This window comes from Pinus tabuliformis, chromosome J (assembly GCF_031772625.1).
Source record: "Pinus tabuliformis cultivar Carrire ecotype Pingquan chromosome J, CPIR1, whole genome shotgun sequence".
Classification (NCBI taxonomy): domain Eukaryota; kingdom Viridiplantae; phylum Streptophyta; class Pinopsida; order Pinales; family Pinaceae; genus Pinus; species Pinus tabuliformis.
In genome coordinates this window covers 1632199034-1632211547 of record NC_142295.1, presented here as the reverse complement: position 1 = coordinate 1632211547, position 12514 = coordinate 1632199034, and the positions used below count along the sequence as shown (strand labels likewise).

The 12514-nt window shown below is 38.9% G+C and overlaps 1 pseudogene; it reads left to right on the top strand.

The window, feature by feature from the left end:
- Positions 1 to 7951: 7951 nt before the first annotated feature.
- LOC149233751 (G-type lectin S-receptor-like serine/threonine-protein kinase At2g19130 pseudogene) lies at positions 7952 to 10552 on the top strand (annotated as a pseudogene).
- Positions 10553 to 12514: the final 1962 nt, after the last annotated feature.

Here is a 12514-nt window from a genome sequence, read left to right as displayed (position 1 = left end):
CTCTCAATCTATTTCCTCTGTTTTCTACTTCTATTTCTATTTCTATATTTTCTACACTGTTGTGTCTGCATTTTATAGTGCGGGAAAGGGTCATCACCGCTTTAACTTGCTGATGAAGTCTCTGCTGTACTCTGCTGCTCATAATGAACAAAATCTGATCTTTTGCTGTATTTCTTGAGTCGGTGGTGATGAAATCTATGGCTGATAAATGCTGCGTCGGCTCGAGGCTGGTTCTTTTCTCTTTCAGCCGTTCTGCTCATTAATATGGTTGTTGAGAAGTAATGGTGTAGCGCTGGATCTGATCTTTCCTCCTTCGGGAACACAAAAATAATTAAAGAGTGAAAAGATGGTAATGGCGGTGACTTAAAAGATCGGGAATAAATGTGGGGCACCGGATCAGGACAAATAAGTAAAGTAGCTGCTGCTGTTCTGTTCACTGCAGTTGAAATTATAATTTCAACACTCCCCTTTAATTTCAACTGCTGGGTTATCAGTCATACCCAGAAGTTTCCTTTAAAACTCAAAGCTTTTCTGGTCCAATGGCTTTGTCAGAATATCCGCAACTTGTTCCTGAGTCCTGCAGTGTTGTAAAACGATTTCTCCATTATTCACTAATTCTCTGATGTAGTGAAACTTTGTGTCTATGTGTTTTGTTCTCTTGTGGAATACAGAGTTCTTGGATAATGCAATAGCTGAGCTATTGTCACAAAAAATAACTGTTGTTGTTGCCTGCTCCTGGCATAGACTTCTCAACATTCTCCTCATCCAAACTGCTTGACACGCTGCTGCTGTAGCTGCCACGTACTTTGCTTCTGCTGTAGACAATGCCACAATTGGCTGTTTCTTGGAAGCCCATGAAATGGCTCCTGAACCTATGTGAAAAATGTAAGCAGATGTACTTTTCCGGTCATCTACACTTCCAGCCCAATCACTATCTGTGTATCCAACTAAATCTGAACATTCTGAAACAGTATAAAATATGCCATACCTTTTTGTACCTTTAACATACCTCAGAATTCTCTTTGCTGCATGCCAATTTGTTTCTTTTGGCTTCTCCATGAATCTGGAAATTAAACTAACAGCATGCATTATATCCGGCCTAGTTGCAGTTAAATACATAAGGCTGCCAACTATGCTCTTGTACACGCTAGGGTCAAAATCCTTGCTGCTATCCTCTTTGCTGAGTTTTAATCCCATCACTATGGGAGTGATTGCTGCCTTGCTGTCCTGCATGTTAAATCTGCTCAACACTTCATTTACATATTTTGCCTGTGAATAAAAATTCCATTTTTATTTTGATCTACTTCTATTCCTAAGAAGTATCTCAGCAAACCCATGTCTGTCATCTCAAATTCCTCTTTCATGACTGTTTTGAAGTTTTCAATGAGGTAGTCATCATTACCTGTAAAAATCACATCGTCAACATATAACACAACAGTTAAAATTTTACAGTCCTTTTCTTTGATGTAAACAGTGGGTTCTCCCTCACACTTCTCAAATCCGTTCTCCAGTAGATAGGAATCTATCCTACTGTACCACGCTCTTGGCGCTTGCTTCAGCCCATAAAGAGCTTTCTTCAATCTGCAAACTTTGTGCTCTTGGCCTTTCTTCTCATAGCCTAGAGGTTGCTCAATGTAAACCTCTTCCATTAATACTCCATTCAAGAATGCTGACTTCACGTCCATTTGGTAAACTTTCCATTTGTTTTGTGCTGCTATGGACAGCACTGCTCTCACGGTTTCCATTCTTGCAACCGGAGCGAAAGTCTCCTCATAATCTCTTCCATACTGCTGCTTGTATCCCTTGACAACAAGTCTTGCCTTGTGCCTTTCTATCTTGCCTTCAACATTACTCTTGGTCTTGTAGACCCATTTAACTCCAATGACTTCTTTACCTTTTGGTAGCTCAACTAAATCCCATGTCTTATTTCTTTCTATGGCATTCATCTCCTCATCCATAGCTTCTATCCATTTCTTATCTTTAATTGCTTCTTCGAAATGAATAGGGTCATCAACATGACAATACAAGGCAAACATGGAATTCATACCTTCATCATAAATATCACTTAAATTTCTGAATTTCTTACCTCTTTCATTCGGTGTGCAAGTGCTTGTAGATGCACTTGAATTTCCTCCTTGTGATGTGCTTAGAGAAGCACTCTCATTTCTCCTCAAGGGTGTCTCTTGCTGTTCTGGTGTTGATGTTGCTGTTTGGGGATGTGTTTCAGCCAACTCCTCATCATCTTCATCATGAGACAAACAGTTTTTAACATTAACTGTTTTCTCTATGCTTCCATCCCAAGCTTCCTCTTCAATAAATTGAACATCTCTGCTCACAAAAAACTTCTTGGTGGATGGGATATACAACCTGTAAGCTTTGGATTCCTCACTGTATCCAATGAAAATACATTTCTCCCCTTTGCTGTCCAATTTCTTCCTTAGCTGATCTGGAATGTGTGCATAAGCCACACAACCAAAAACTTTCATGTGGGTGACTCCTTGCTTTCTCCCACTCCATGCTTCTTCTGGCACTTTATTCATTACTGCTTTTGTAGGACACCTATTCAAAATATATACTGCACAGTGTACAGCTTCAGCCCAATAATCATTTGGCAAATGCTTTGCCTTCAACATGCTCCTCGCCATATCCATGATTGTTCTATTTTTCCTTTCAGCAACTCCATTTTGCTGCGGGGTGTACCTTGCTGTAAATTGCTTATGAATTCCATTTTCTCTGCAAAAACGTAAAATTTCTTTGGAAATATACTCACCTCCTCTGTCAGTTCTCAAAACCTTGATACACAGCCCACTTTGATTTTCTACAAGTGCTTTGAAATTTTGAAAATTTTCAAACACTTCACTCTTATTCTTTAGAAAATAAACCCAAGTCTTTCTGGTAAAGTCATCAATAAATGTTAGAAAATATTGGCTGCCTGCAAGTGATGGAGCTTGCATCAGTCCACATAAATCTGAGTGGATAATTTCTAAGGGTGCTTTTGCCCTTATGCTTTTTCCGGTTGGAAAACTTTCTCTGTGTTGTTTCCCCAATATACAACCTTCACAAAGGCTGTTTGGTTTTTCTATCAATGGTAATCCTCTTACCATTCCTTTTCCACTCAACAAATTAAGACCTCCAAAGTTGAGATGTCCAAATCTCAAATGCCACAACCAATTTTCATCCTTTGGTACGCTTTGGATAGCCTCTTGTGTCACTGCTGCAATTACTTCTTTGGTTTTCAAATCTGCCTTTATTCTGAGAGGGAACATCCTGTTCCTTGTCATCTTCACTTCAGCAATACAACGTTTGCTGGGTGATCTATCCATGATGGTGCATACATCATTCTCAAAGAAAACATTATAACCCTTCTGAACAAGCTGTCCAATACTCAAGAGGTTACACTTCATTCCGGGAACATAATAAACATCTGCTATGGTTTTCTTTTCACCTTTCTTCGTAAATATTTTAACTTCTCCTTTCCCCATAACAAAAATTTTACTATCAGTCCCAAGTGTGACTTGTGACTGCACACTCTGATCTAAAGCAGAAAACAGGGCTATGTTTCCTGTCATATGGTTGCTGCAACCAGAATCTAAAAACCATATATCCTCACTGTTTGTTTCAACCATATTACAAACTAACAACACATTATCTTGACTGATATTTCTCTAGTGATATTTGCACTAGATCTATTACTCATATCATGCTGCTTCTTCCTACATTCATTTGCATAGTGCCCATATTTTTTACAGTAATAACATTGGACATTGGATTTTTCGTACCTTTGTCCTTGAGCATGATGTTGTCCACTTTGTTGGCTGCTGCCATGGCCTTGGTTCTGATTTGGATTGCTGCCTCTTCCTTGAATGTTTGCTGAATTGTTTCTTCCACCTCTGTATTGGCTTCTGCCTCTTCCTCTCTTGTTTCCTCTGCCTTGACCTCTTCCTCTTCCAAATGACATCTGGGTCTTGAAGGCTTGCTCTAGAGATGAGTTTTCATTTCTATTCAACCTCTGCTCATGTGTTATCAGTGATGCATGAAGTTCATCAACTGAAAAATTTGAGAGATCCTTTGTCTCTTCTATGGTGGTGACAATTACATCAAACTTTGAGGGTAGGCACCTCAATAGTTTCTCCACAAGCCTTCTTTCTTCAAGAGTTTCTCCATGAGACCTTATCTGTGTGACCAAACCAATTGCTTGTGTGAAAAATGAGTCAATATTGTCTGACTCCTTCATACGCAGGTTCTCAAAATCTTTCCTCAGCAACTGTAGTTTTGCTGTCTTCACTCTCTCCATACCTTGATAGGCTGTCTTGAGAGTTTGCCATGCTTCTCTGGATGTCTTGGCTGCTGCTATCCTTGGAAACACACTCTCATGCACTGCTTGATATAAGAATACAAGGGCTTTTGAGTCCTTCTTCTTATTGTTCTTCAATAACTCTTTCTCTGCCTGAGTTAATCCAATAAACTCTTCTTCATTTGCTGGCTCTTCAAATCCATATTCAACAAGTTCCCATAAATCTTGTGAGGCAAACAGGGCTCTCATGGTTATTGCCCAGTAGTCATAGTTTTTCCCATTGAACTGTGGAAGCTCGGTATTAAACATACCCACGCTGGTGCTGGCCATTCTTTCAATACTTGACTGTGTAAAAAAAATCACTTAATTGTCTTCAACAGCTACACAAAAAACTAATCTGAAAAATACCTTGACAGCGTTTTCGCTCTGCTGGATAATTTGTTGCAGCAAGAAATCTTCTTTCAGCTTCTTTGATGTCTTCAAAGAGCCTGGACAAGCTCTGATACCATGACAGGAATTTCTAGTTATTCCAAACAAAATACAGTGGAAAAAATCCTCTGTTACCACTGTTGGGAATTTTTGATAAATTCCGAAACAACAAAAGAAATATGAACAGAGAGTAATACTCTGTTTTCGGGATTTCTGATAATTCAAAAACACAAGAACAGAGCATAAAATAATACTCTACTTTGCCTCAGGATCAAAAACTGATCAAAATAATACTCTGTTTTAATATAGAGAAAACAGAAAAAAAATCGCTTTGATGTAACTGGTGTTGCGGCAACGCAGTTTTTTTTTAGTTGTTGTTCGTGGTGTTGCAGCAACGTAATTTTTTGACGTCAAGTATTTTTCGACTTACGGTGTAACAACAACGGTGATTTGACGTCAACACTACTTTAGGTGTAACAGCAACGATGATTTTAAGTCAACACTATTTTTGAATTTTGGTGTAACAGCAACGGTGATTTTTGACGTCAAGCCTATTTTTGACTTACGATGTAACAGCAACACGCAAAAAGAAACTTCTATTTATAAACGATAAACTAACTAATAAAAATAATTCTTCCTCACATAGAGGGATCTTCACAAAAGATTATGCTAAAGAGCATCTTCCTCTTGACAGAGGGATTACAGTAGGAACGTTTCAGTTCCACAAACCAGCTATCTCAGAAAATTACAATTTTAGCACTGTTGTGCAATACAAAAAAAACTCTCAATCTATTTCCTCTATTTTCTACTTCTATTTCTATTTCTATATTTTCTGCACTGCTGTGTTTGCATTTTATAGTGCGGGAAAGGGTCATCACCGCTTTAACTTGCTGATGAAGTCTCCGCTGTACTCTCCTGCTCATAATGAACAAAATCTGATCTTTTGCTGTATTTCTTGAGTTGGTGGTGATGAAATCTATGGCTGATAAATGCTGCGTCGGCTCGAGGCTAGTTCTTTTCTCTTTCAGCCGTTCTGCTCATTAATATGGTTGTTGAAAAGTAATGGTGTAGCGTTGGATCTGATCTTTCCTCCTTCGGGAATACAAGAATAATTAAAGAGTGAAAAGATGGTAATGGTGGTGACTTAAAAGATCGGGAATAAGTGTGGGGCGCCGAATCAGGACAAATGAGTAAAGTAGCTGCTGTTGTTCTGTTCACTGCAGTTGAAATTATAATTTCAACATTTATTACTATTAACTAGAATATTAATTCCAAATCAAAGACTGGTATAGATTTGCCAGGGTTTGAAACCAAAAGCCACTTACAAATAGCCATCAATGAAAATCAATAAACTCAAGACTAAAAAATGAAAAAAGATCGGTGTGGAATAAACAGGATGTGAAACAAAACCGCTTTAAGCAGAGTTTTACAAACAATACCAACAATAAAAGCAGTACACAGGAGGATCTAGGATTAAGAACAATGGAAAACAAGAGCCACTTGCACAGGGAGCCAAATGGTGATAAGCATTAGTTTATTGTAAATTTTTCAAAGAATGACAGCGAATTGAGAGGAGTTGGAACCCTTACCGCTTGCAAATTGATGATAATGTTGAATTAAAGAGAATCGAAGGCAAGACAGCTTCATACCGAAATCAAATGCTTACGATTTTTATTAATTATGTAGAATTAACGGATACACGAGGACTGCTCATAAGAGAAGTATAATAATGATATCCAGGGTACGTCGCTAAGAGTGATTGCGAAAAGCCAGGGAAGATGTATAGTGCTTGCCAAAAGCTAGGGAAGAAGAACAGCAACAACAATTGGTATGGAAAAAGCAGTAAAAATATTTTCAGAGTGACATAAAAGAATGGGAAAAAGCAGTAAGGCAACTCAATTGATATTTGGAAAAAGCAATCACACTTCAAATCAACGGTTGAAAGTGTCTCACCTGATCCAACGGAAGAGGGTAAAAGTGTTGACGATTGTTGATGCATAGGAAAGCCTATCGGCCTAAATATATACTCAATTGACATTAAAACATTTTACATAACATGTACATTGAGACATTTTACGAGGCAAATTAAAGTGGTTTTTCATTATTAATATATTTTTAAGTATATATCAATATTAAATAGTATTAAAATATTTTATCAATAACCAAATTATAAGATTTAAATATCTTACTCACACTTTTTTCTTACTTCTAATTACTTTACAATATATTCATTTTTTTTATTATAACCAACATTATTTTTCTATTTAAAATATAATTTTTAACTTTTATTTTTATTTTAAAGGGGAATGAATAGACCAACAAAGTTACACATCCCTTTACAATGAGTTATAGAATAAACCTCTCAGCTTAATAACTTAAATTTATGATTCTTAAATTAATTATAATGCTTTGCATTTTCGTTATCAAATCTCAAATAAATGTGTACCCATCAATATAGATTGTGTTAAATTTTAATCTTCAACTATAAAGCTATGTTATAAAATAAATATATGTGAAGTAGAATAGCTTTTAATTAATCATCGACCATTTGGACTTTTAACATAAATATTTTGTCAACGCTGAGTCATTGTTTAAATATTAAATGCTTGAACCATTGCCAAATTGCATGAATCATTTCTTAAATATAAAATGCTTGAAAAAATGCCAAAGTGCATACAAGTCTTCAGTCAGTCCGTCTAGGTATACAATATCAAGTCGTTCAAGTGGGATAGATAACATTCAACATTCAGTACGCCATTAGTGTAGCTATACCGTGTGGAATCGTTCAAGATGAACAAACAACATTCAAAAGTCTCGTTCAATGGCGGACGGCAGTCAATCCGCCATTGGGGCAGGTATACCGTATCGGCTCCTTCAAGTAGAACAGACAAAGCCCAACTGCAATCATGAAAACGTTATAATGGGGTATACCGTATCGAGTCGTTCAAACGTCTAGTTCAAGTGGAACGGAGAACAGTCAAAGGCCGGACGGCGGTCAGTCCGCCATTGGTGCAGGTATACCGTATCGACTCCTTCAAGTAGAACAGACAAAGCCCAACCGCAATCATGAAAACGTTATAATGGGGTATACCGTATCGAGTCGTTCAAGTTGAACGGACAGCATTCAAAGGCCAGATATCGCACTCATGAACACTGCACTAGTGAACACGTTATAATAGGCTTGAGACTATGGTGTGGCAGCATGGCAGTTCATTGATTATTGATTTTAGAATGGGGATCAGTGAAAAAAATATGAGAGAGTAATTTTCACAGATTCTGTCTTGTTTTTTTCTCCTGCTTGTGTTGCTGCTTCTTCATATAAAACCTGCCAATGCGAAAAATGCAGCTTCCGACAGAATAGTGTTGGGCTCTTCTCTCACTGGTAATCAGACCAGGATTTCTAAAGGCGGTATCTTTAAATTTGGATTTTTCAATCTCAACGACAACAATGTTGAAAAATGGTATGTAGGAATTTGGTATGCCCAGGCTTCACAGCAGACAATCGTTTGGATGGCCTACAGGGATCAGCCGCTACAAAACGCTTCTGGCGTTTTTCATCTCACAGCAGACGGGAGTCTCCTTCTGTCTTACGGAAAATCCACCGTATGGTCGTCGAAAGGGAATGGGAAGAAGCCTTCTTCAGCTGTGATAACGGATTCTGGTAACTTAGTGGTGCTGAGCGCTGAGAATAGTGCTGAAATCATTTGGCAGAGTTTCGACCATCCAGAAAATACATGGTTGCCACGGATGAAGGTTACTAATACCCAGGCGCTTTCGTCGTGGAGAAGCCCATGGGATCCGAGCCCTGGACCCTTCACCCTACGGATGGATCCAAACGGAGCCAAGCAGTTTGTGCTGATGTGGAAGAATCGCACCACATACTGGGAGAGTGGCGTTTGGAACGGTAAAGATTTCAGCAAATTTCTGGCGTGGCCGTCGAATTACTGGTACAAAATTAGCTATTTCAAGAACGGTTCGTTTGAGTATTTCACTTTTGCTACAGGTCGTGCATTGACATCTCTGTCGCGTATAGTTATGGATAAGTCGGGACAAATGCGAGTGTACATTATGCTCGAAAATAAAGAATGGGTGATGGTCTGGCAACAGCCGCTCACTCAATGCGAGGTTTATGGCGTATGCGGGCCTTATGGATTGTGCAACAATAACAATCTTCAGTCCTGCAGCTGCGTGCCAGGCTTTGTCCCCAGAGACAGCCAAGAATGGGAATCTCAGCAGTGGTCAAGCGGCTGTGTTCGGAAGACGCCGTTGCGATGCAGCCATGCCGAAAACGGCACCACCACGGACTTGTTTGTAGAGTTGAGTGGCAAATCTATACCCCCTGGAGCGCTTCAATTCAAAGGCCAAAATCGGTGCCAGGAAGCCTGTCTCACCAATTGCTCCTGCACCGCATATGCCTACGTCAACGGCACTTTGCAGACGTGTGTAATGTGGTTCGGTGAATTGTTAAATGTATACGATACCGACAACGGGGTCTCTCTGTTTCTGCGGTTAAATGCCGCCGATGTACCTCGTTCCTCTAATTCCGGCAAGAAGACGACTCTCGCCTGCGTGGTGGGCGGCGTCGTGGGCGGGCTGGTCGCTATTATGGCCTTTGTGTTGCTGTTTCTCTGGTGTTGCAAGCCCCCACGCTTGTTTGCAACCGAATATACGCCGGTTGGGCTTACTGTATTCACTTATAGAGAGCTGCAGACTGCAACGAAGAATTTTTCTGAACGTCTGGGAGGCGGGGGTTTTGGGTCCGTTTTCAAAGGGACTCTACCAGACGGCTCTCTGGTGGCGGTTAAGAAGTTGGAGGGTGTGAGGCAAGATGAAAAGCAATTTTGCAGGGAGTTGAGTACAGTCGGAATCACGCAACATGTGAATTTGGTTCGGCTGCAGGGATTTTGCACCGAAGGCTCCCAAAGACTGTTGGTGTATGAATACATGATCAACGGCTGCCTCAGCTCCTTCCTGTTCGACCAAACCCCCAGAGATGATGAGGCGCAGCACAGGATGTTGGACTGGAAAACGCGCTTCGACATCGCGGTGGGGACTGCCCGGGGAATTGTTTATCTTCACGAGAAGTGCAGGGACCGCATCATTCACTGCGACATCAAGCCGGAAAACATCCTCCTAGATGCCGATTTTCGCGCGAAGTTGGCTGATTTCGGGTTGTCAAAGCTCCTGGGCAGAGAGTATAGTAAGGTCCTAACGACCCTGAGAGGAACGAGAGGGTACTTGGCCCCCGAGTGGCTCTCAGGCCTGCCCATCACTGTGAAGGCCGATGTCTACAGCTTCGGCATGACGTTGCTCGAAATAATCGCAGGGCGAAGAAACATGGACAGAGACTCAGAATCCGGCGAGCTGTTCTTTCCCGCGTGGGCTGCAATTCAGATCAGCCGCGGAAACGCCATGGAGGTGCTCGACAAGAACTTATTAAACGATGCAGACGCGGAACAAGTGGAGAGGGCTGCTATAGTGGGAGGATGGTGCATCCAGGACGACGAAGACGCGAGGCCGTCGATGAGTAAAGTATTGCAGATATTGGAAGGCATTGTTGACGTACCCCCTGCTCCCCCAATTCCCCCCTCCCTCCGTACTCTTCTTGGGGGATAAAGATTCTTCCGCAAATGCACGCACCAACACTGGTAATCCCTCCACTCCGTTGTAGAATCTCACACAGCATTGTTTTCTGCTATTTCATTCAAATGCTTTTTCAGACCTACAAGTTAGAAGGTACAGTGAAAATGTTGATAAAAAGTGAAAACTAGTTGGACGGACCCACACGCTTTCTCGATTCGTGGCAGACACGGAGTTCATTCTTCTTTCATAATTGCTCGTATAATAATTTGTATGCCTAAAGCATTTTATTTATTTTAATGTATGATTTATTTATTTTAAATTTTAGTTATATTTGTTATTTGATCATTTCTATCATAATTTTATAGTGTGTTAAATAAATAAATAAAATTGTGTATTATGCCGCTGTTAGTACTCTCTTTAGGGTCACACGCAAATTTGAATGGTAAATGAAGCAATGAATTTAAAAAAAAAAACAAATGGCGTTGAATAAAAAATAAATAAATTATAAATATAATATTTTAATTTAAGTTTTTAATCTATATTATTATAAATGTTGAAAATATTATGATGTGAATTTTACAACAACAAAAAAATTTAACATTTACAGATGTAATGTTATTTATTATTTAATAATTTTATATTTGTATTAACTAGCCATTGTTCCAAAAGGTACAAAAAGAGGCCGATAGAATTATGAAATTGGAATTGTTGAATTTCTGTAAAAGATTAAAAAGTACAAGTATTTTTTTAACAAAATATTAAAAATAGAGAATAATGAATGTTGGAAACCACATAATATTTACAGTCTAAATTATATATATATATATTAAAATCCCAATTGTATTGTCAATTTGGCTTTTGGTTACACACAATATGGTTTATGGTACACAAAAATGACGAACTATAAATATGTACAGAATTTGATGTTATTATCTATCATGAAAGTTAAAACTTTTATAGAAACATACGCTTCCACAATTGCAACTCTGCTCCAACATTGATTCATATTCTTCCACAACCGCAACTCTGCTCCAACATTTATGCACTATGTCATGTTTTGTAAAACCTGCCACACTAGTGCAGTGCAATAAGAAATAGTTTATAAACGATTATTTGTCATTTTTGCTTGTTTGAATAATGTCGGTCTTCAGGTTTTTAAACTTTGCAATATATTCCTCAGATGTGTCAAAGTCACCCTTCTTTAGGTTGGAGAGATTAGTTTCAAGTCAGTGGACTAGAGTAGTATTTATTGTTGCAAAGAGACTTTTGAAGTTATTATAGATTTCCTTTGGACCTTTGTTATCATTGGTATGATGAATGCAATTAAACTGACATAAAGACTGATCAACCTAATAGCTTCATCCTTCTTTAAACATACCAAGTTATCATGGTCATCATTTTCAGCAAGAAGCGGCCTTGATGAGTACATACATACACCTTTGCTTCTCTGTTGGAACCACTCTCAAGCATCTTGAAACAATTAATGGTATTGTTAAAAATTTAAGTCAAAGTTGGAGTTCTCCTTTATTTTACTTTTTCTATCCATTCTCCTTTATCTTACCTTTTCTATCCTTTTACTTTAAGATTTAATATTACCAGTGATTACCAAGGTGACAAGCTCCTCAAAGCTGAATCCCTATCTTTGTTTTGTCTTAAAAGGTGCTTGGCATGGAGTCATGGACAGGGTGATATTTTCCTAAGTGTCCCATACCGCTCTCAGGCTCTTAAATGGGCCTAGAAACTTCTAATAAAGTGCCTAAAATGTCACCAGAGATGGATGGAATGCCTTGGAAACAGTGTTGGCCTTATTGTGCAATCTTTCTAGATTTGGAAATGTCATATGCTATGGTTGGCAATGTTTCCAAGGCATTTTGTACCCGTTTGGGTATTTTAGGAATTGAAACATGGTTGGACTAGGCATTTCCTACAGCTTAGGATGGAACCAAATCTCACCCAAAATTTGAAATAGCCTCCTTAAAAGTACCTTAGAGAGAGATTTCTCTCTAGTGTTGCTTGAGAGAGAGTGAAAAATCCAGGCACAAGTGCTGAAAACACAAATACAAAAGTGCTCTTAAGAAAAAGTTGCCAATCACAAGCGAGAACACAAATGGAGAATGAATACCACACTATTAGAAATGGTTGAACAACTACATAGAAATGTAGATAATGAGTGTTTTCCACAATATTGGTTGTTACAACATGTATATG